A 7217-nucleotide genomic window follows, 5' to 3' on the forward strand; every position below is an offset into this window, starting at 1 on the left:
AAGAAGATGAAGAATGGTAGTGTGAAGTAATCTTGGGTGACAAGTGAGGTGGAAAATCTTGTCAGGTGGAAGAGGGCAGGAAACTTGGGGTTTAGGAAGCAAGGATCAGATGGGGCTATTGAGGAATATAGGGTAGCAAGAAATGAGCTTAAGAAGGGGCTGAGGAGAGCAAGAAGGGGGCATGAGAAGGCCTTGTCGAGTACGGTAAGGGAAAGCCCAAAGGCATTCTTCAATTATGTGAAGAACAAAAGGGTGACAGGTGTGAAGGTAGGACTGATTAGCGATAAAGGTGGGAAGTTGTGCCTGATAGTTGTGGAAATGAACAAGTTCCTCACTGAATATTTCTCTTCTGTATTCACCAATGAGAAGGAACCTGATTAAAGTGTGGACAATATAAGCGAGGTTGAAGCTCCGGGTCATTGCTGATATTAAGGGAGAGGAGGTGCTGGAGTTTTTGAAGTACATTAGGACGGATAAAACCGCGGGGCCTGACAGGATATTCCCCATGCTGCTTCACGAGGCAAGGGAAGAGATTGCTGAGATTGGTTAGGATCGTTCTGTCCTCGTTGTCCTCTGGAATGGCACCGGTGGATTGGAGGGAGGTGAATGTTGTACGTTGTTCAAAAAAGTTGGTAGGTTTAGTCCAGGTATTTATAGGCCAAACGTCTGCGGTGTGGAAGATGTTGGAAAAGATTCTTAGAGTTATGATAAACAGGCATTTGGAGAATCATAGTCTGATCAGGAACAGTCACCATGGATTTGTGAAGGGCAGATCGTGTCCAGGAAACGTGTAGCGTTCTTTGAAGAGGCGTCCATTCATCTAGATGAGGGTAGTGCAGTGGATGTGATCTATATGGATTTTAGTAAGGCATGTGATCCCAGGATGTTTGGCTTGACTGCAGAAAGCAGTGTGCCGTGACGGAGGGGGTATATTTCGATTGGAAGTTGCGACTAGTGGTGTTCCAAGAGGATCGGATCTGGGACCACTACTGTTCGTCATTTCTATTAACGACCTGGATGTGGGGGGTAGAATGTTGGGTTGGCAAGTTTGCAGACGACACAATGGTTGGTGAAGTTGTCAATAGTGTAGAGGATTGTTGAAGATTGCAGAGAGACATCGATAGGATCCAGGAATGTACTGAGAATGGCAGATGGAGTTCAACCCGAAGTGTGAGGTGGTACACTTTGGAAGGACAAACACCATGACAGAATACAAAGTAAAATGCAGGATACTTGTTAGCGTTGTGGAGCAGAGAGATCTGGGTGTACATATCCACGTATCCCTGAAAGTTGCCTCAGAGGTAGATAAAGTATTTAAGAAAGCTTATGGAGTATTGGCTTTCATAATGCAAGGGATAGTGTTTTTAGAGTCGCGAGGGAATGATGCAACTTTATAAAACCATGGTGAGGCCACACTTAGAATACTGTGTCCAGTCTGGTCTCCTAACTATAGGAATGATGTGGAAGCAGTGCAAAGGCTAAAGAGGAGATTTACCAGGATGCTGCCTGGTTTAGAGAGTATGGATTATGATCAGAGATTACGGCAGCTAGGGCTTTACTGTTTGCGAAAGAAGGAGGATGAGAGGAGACATGATAGAGGTATACAAGATATTAAGAAGAATAAATAGCGTGGTCAACTAGCGCCTCTTCCCCAGGGCCGACTGCTCAGTACAAGAGGACATGGCTTTATGGAACGGGGAGGGAAGTTCAAGGAGGATATTAGAAGAAGGTTTTTTACTAAGAGAGTGGTTGGTGCGTGGAATGTACTGCCTGAGTGAGTGTTGCAGGCAAAAACATTCGTGAAATTTAAGACATTACTAGATAGGTCTATAGAGGAATTTAAGTTTGGGGATATATTCCAGGCAGGGTTTAAGAGTCGGTACAACATGGTGGGCCGAAGGGCCTGTTCTGTGGTGTACTAATCTATGTTGTATATCTGCCTCTGTCTGACGTGTGTGCTCAGGTATTTTCATCCGGGAGTGTGTGATGGATGGTGTGGAGGGATATTCATTGTGCCTGCTATTGTTAATGCGCCATGGAACGATGTTGAAGGCGGGGAAATTCTCTTTGTGCCTGACCTCAGGTGAACGTGATGGGAGCGCATGACGTGAAATTCACTCTCTGCGTCACCCCGGGTCTCACTCTGTGTCTCACTGTTCCTTGTTCCTGATTTCCAGAGCAAACCTGTTCCGAGAATTGGGTCACAAATAAAAACTGGTGTTATTACGTTTCCACGTTTGTAACAACTTTATACAAAGCGATTCAAGAATGTTCAAACCGTGATTCAAGGCTGCTCGAAATCAATTCAAAGGATGAAGCGGTATGTTGCACAGCACGAGCAGGTACGACAGTAACACATGAATCAACACACACCCGCGGGCTAAGACACAGAGTGAAAACGCACAATACACTCCCATCACACATTCCCGGGGTCAGACACAGAGTGAAGCTACCTCCACACTGTCCCATCACACATTCCTGGGGTCAGACACAGAGTGACTCTCCCTCCACACCGTCCCATCACACACTCTCCCGGGGTCAGACACAGAGCGAACCTCCTTCTACAGCGTCCCATCACACACACCTTGGGTCAGACACACACTGAAGCTACCTTCACAGAGTCCCGGACGTGATTCCTGTTGTTATCAACTGAGAGAATCTCCGTATCATAGTTTTCGATTCTTGGCATTGATACAGTAAATTTAAATTTCCCAGAACTTTGTATCCCGCAATCTTGTGAACCAAACCCGCATATACAGGATTGGAAAATGCGAAAACAGGTGAGAGTTTGACGGATCTGTCGGGTGAGTGTTGGGTATTGTGATAGACCTGATGGGAGAAAATAGAATTCGTTTACGGTCTGAAGTAGTTTTGTGGAAAGGTGAGGGGTATTGGGAATTGTTTGTAAGTGGGTAGGGGATAGGGTGGTACAAAAGGAGCATTTTGGGACCGACACATGTCTGCCGGGGAAGGACAGGGCAGTGTGAATATTTCGGAAACTGGCATGGGGCAGTAGGGAGAGATCAGTACACGGCGAGTATTTTGGTACTGACTCATGTCAGTCAGGAGAGCGCGTTGCAGTGGGATCATTTTGGAGATAGTCGCCTGACTGTGAGTCGAGGAAGCAACAGCGGGATCAGTTTAGTGAATGAGTTAGATCTGAGGGGCGAGAGTAGGACAACTGGATTAGTTTGGAGATCAGTACAGGGCGATGGGCACACAGTGAGGTAAAGTGATTAGTTCAGAGCTAGTCGTCGGGCTGTGAGGAGCGGGAGGAACAGTGTGATTCGTTTGCTGATTGACATAGATCTGAGGGAACAGAGCTGGGCAGCGGAATTAGACGGTGGGACAGTGGGGTTTGTGCGGGGACTGAAACAGATCAGAGGGGAGAGGGTGGGCAAGTTCGATTCGTATGGGGACTGACAGGGGACTGTGGTGTGGAAGCGGTTCGGTGTGATTAGTTTTGGGGATCCGGGGCTGTGGGGAGACATTGGGTCAGTGCAATTAGTTGGGAACTGACCCAGGATAGTGGGGAGACATTGGGACCGTGGTATCAGTCTGGGTACCGGCACTGGGCGGTGAGGGAGAGCGTTTGAGTTGGAGGAGTTTGGGGACTGACAGAGGCTGTTGGGAGAGAGCGATTGCTTGGGATTAGCTTGGGGACGGTCTCGGCTCGAGTTCTCTGCTGGAGCTGTTTTGTCTCTGTTGAAATTGTTTAACCCTCTTGTACAGGAATGCGAGTTTCCGTCTCCTGTACAAGGGGCTTTCGGGGACGCCCTACTGCTGGCAGTGTGATCCGACAGCAGTCAGCAGGATTTATCCTTGCGATCTTGATCAGCGTTTCATCTGCGAGAAGTCGTTGTTGCCGGATATTCCTGAAAAGATCCGGGGTCTCTGTCAACAGCCAGTGGAGGCAACGTGAATCAAATGACTAATTCCAGTTTCTCCTTCACTCACACTCCCCGATCCTTTCAGATTCCCCGCCCACACTCTCCGCCCCTCCCTTCTACTCCAATTCCTCCTTTTAACGCAACTATATTCTCCCCAGCACACACTGACAAACCTCTCTCCCCGTCCATCCCCTTCTTTCCCTCCATTTCCCCGTCCCGCTCTTTCTGCTCCCTCTACCTATCATATTATTACCTCGTACTTCCTCGCCCGCATTCTTCTGCTCCCTCTACCCACCTCTTTCACCTCTCTACCACTTTCGTACGCCTCTCTACACCACTCGATTCCCTCACCGTTCACTCTAATCTCTCCATTTCCCCGATATTTCTCTCTCTCTCCTTTCCACCCACACTCCCTTCAATTCTGTGTCGTCTGTGACAGTGCTGCCGATCTGAATCCAGTGCCAACCCCTTTATTTCCCCACTGTCTCTTTGTCAACTATCAAGCCTCCATCCACTCAAACTCCCTCCTCGCCCTCTGTCCCTTCCTCCTACCCCATTCTCCAACTGCTGAGGGGTCCCCATTCTCCTCACTACACTCCGACAAAACTCTGTCCTCATTGACCCCCTGCTTTGTGGCCATTTCCAGCCCGTCCCGTCCTTCTCCACCCCCTATTGCCTCGCACTTTCTCTGCCCGCTCTTTCTCCTCTCTCTCAGCCAACTCTCTCACACTCTCTGCTACCTCTCCATTCTCTCTGAATCCTCCGTCTCCATGATCTCTCTCTCTCTCTCTCTCTCTCTTTCCTTCCCACCCGCTCTCACCACCATTCTGTGTCATCTGATTCTCGATAACCCAACACTGGGTGAAAGTCTGTGCGTATTCCCTCTGTCTGAGCCGCTCTTGGGTTTATGCATCTCTGTAACTTTGCAACACTGATCCAGGGAATAAAGTCACAAACTTCCCTCCCTCTCTACATAACCCTCGATTTCCTGCAATATCTCTGTAAAACTCCCTGACACTTTGTCCGGTTCAGTGACAGTTCTCCTAAAGCAGAAAGCCTCACCGACCCCTTTTACCACTGCAACGTGATCTCCCGCCTCCCGTGTTCAGTGTCCTGACCGGTGAAGGCCAGCGTGCCCAGTGTCCTGTCCTATCGAATATTTTTAAGCAGAATTGCTATTTGATTTTTATTTTTTTTATCTGAAATTTAGAATGTGTTCTTGTGCTGCATCAGAATTGAAAAAAAAAATGGATAGTTAATGTAAATTACAAACATTAATAAACACCGCAAAAATGTCGAGTGTGTGTTCGTGCGTTCAGAGACGTGATGGCGCAGGGTGGGAAGATGTTCCTGAATCGTTGTGTGTGGGTGTTCAGGCTCCTGCGACTCCTCCTTGATGGTATTAACGAGCAGAGAGCTTCTCCCGAGTGGGGACAGTACTCAGTGATGGATGCCGCCTTCTCGAGGCATCGCCTCTTGACAATGCCCTCCATGGTAGGGAGAGGTCTGACCGACAGAGTGGCGGTCTGAGGCTGGAACCCTCTGTAGCCCGTTACTATTCTGTGCTTTGCAGCATCCGCACCCGGCGGCGATGCGGCGAGTCAGAAAGATCCCCACCGTACATCCATAGAATTTTCCTCATCTTCACTGAGAGAGCACATCCCCTCAAACTCCTAAAGCTGTGATCCCTTCCGAACCGAGACAGCTCTGGATGTTGTTGAACCCAAATGCAGAGTCAGGTCTGGAATTAATTCAGACTCAGACTCGAAATGAACAAGCCGGCACCAACCCAAACCAAAGACGACATCTCCAGCTGTCGTACTGGAGACGGAACTCTTATGGTTTAGCACTGGTTTTAAATTCTAGTCTTCTCAAAGTGAGTGGGCAGTGGGAAGTTACACATAATATCTAAATCGCGAGTGTGTGATGGGACGAGGAAGAAATTTCTCGATATGCCCCTAACAGGGAGAGAGTGACGGGTCACTGTTGGAGGAGGTTTAATCAGGGCGATGGGACAGTGTGGAGAAAGCTACACTCCGTGTCTGACCCCGGGAGTGTGTGATGTGATGTGGATGGAGCGTTGCTCAGTGTATCAGAGTCATCTACTCATAAAATTCTGGCATTAGGACTGGTTTCAATGAGAAACTATTAGAAAGCAGTAGCACGAGGTTCTTTTATTTATTTGTTGTTTGTTTGTTTGTTTGTTTGTTTGAACAGCGAGCAATAGATGAAGCCGATTCATTAAGCAAGTGCAAGAAAATACGACATTGATTGTTATTTTTCAGTTAATCTACAGTTTGCTTATTTATAATTGCACAGTTAGAGCAGGACGGATGTCTGGCAAGAGAGTTGAATGTTTTCACTGCAGGGCATGGAACAGAAGAGAGACCTCCAGTCACGCCGACACATCACCTGTGAGAAGTGCATCCCGTTGGAGTTTCTCGCTCTCGGCGAACACTAGGGGGCAGCACACCGCCACACGTTGCACAACCACCTCATTTTCTCTCAAAGAGAGTAACTTCTCAGTTTACACCAGTGCTGTGGACATAACACCTCAGTTGGGTTTGCATTAAAAAGGGGGAATGGTGCAGATTAAACTACAGTTGCGGGGGATTCAAAACCAGACTGGCATAACAGTTAGTGGAGTGGTTGTTGGGGCAGATGTTGGTAATTCCTCCGACAAAGTCAGAAAGCTAAATGTTGAGCCTGCTGGGACTCATGTTCTAGGCTGCGTACATTTCAATGCAGGCAGTATTGTACGAAAGGCAGGTGAGCTCAGGGTAGGGGCCAGCGACTGGAATTATGATATTACAGTCGTTAGTGGGAGGTGGTTGCAGGGCGGGCAGGACAGTTAGCTCAACATTCCGGATTTTGGTTGAGGAGGAAAGAATTCAAGGGAGATGTGCGGCTTTAACTGTCACATCAGATGCATTGAGAAACACAGCGGAAGAGGGTTTCAACTGGCTGTTTCGCTCTGAGTCTGACAGACGGAGTCGTTGTGACGGCGCCTCGCGTTTCGTTGAACCACAGCCAATCAGGGAAGCGGATTCATCAGCAAAGACTAAAACACATGAGACAGGAGCCACTGTTGATGTATTTGTTTTTAGTTTATTTATAGTTTCCTTCAATTAGAGCAGAAGGCCATGTCCGGTAGGACAGTTGAATGCTTCTATCGCAGTACGTGGTACGGCAGGGAGACCTCAGTGTCTCTGTCGACTTCATCTGTGAGAAGTTCATCCTGAAGCAGCTTCTCAGAGTCGGCTTTAAGGGGTTGGAACTGGAACTGGATGAATTCGCGATCATTCGGGAAGCTGAGGGGTGATAGCG

Source organism: Hypanus sabinus, unplaced genomic scaffold (genome assembly GCF_030144855.1).
Source record: "Hypanus sabinus isolate sHypSab1 unplaced genomic scaffold, sHypSab1.hap1 scaffold_479, whole genome shotgun sequence".
NCBI lineage: Eukaryota > Metazoa > Chordata > Chondrichthyes > Myliobatiformes > Dasyatidae > Hypanus > Hypanus sabinus.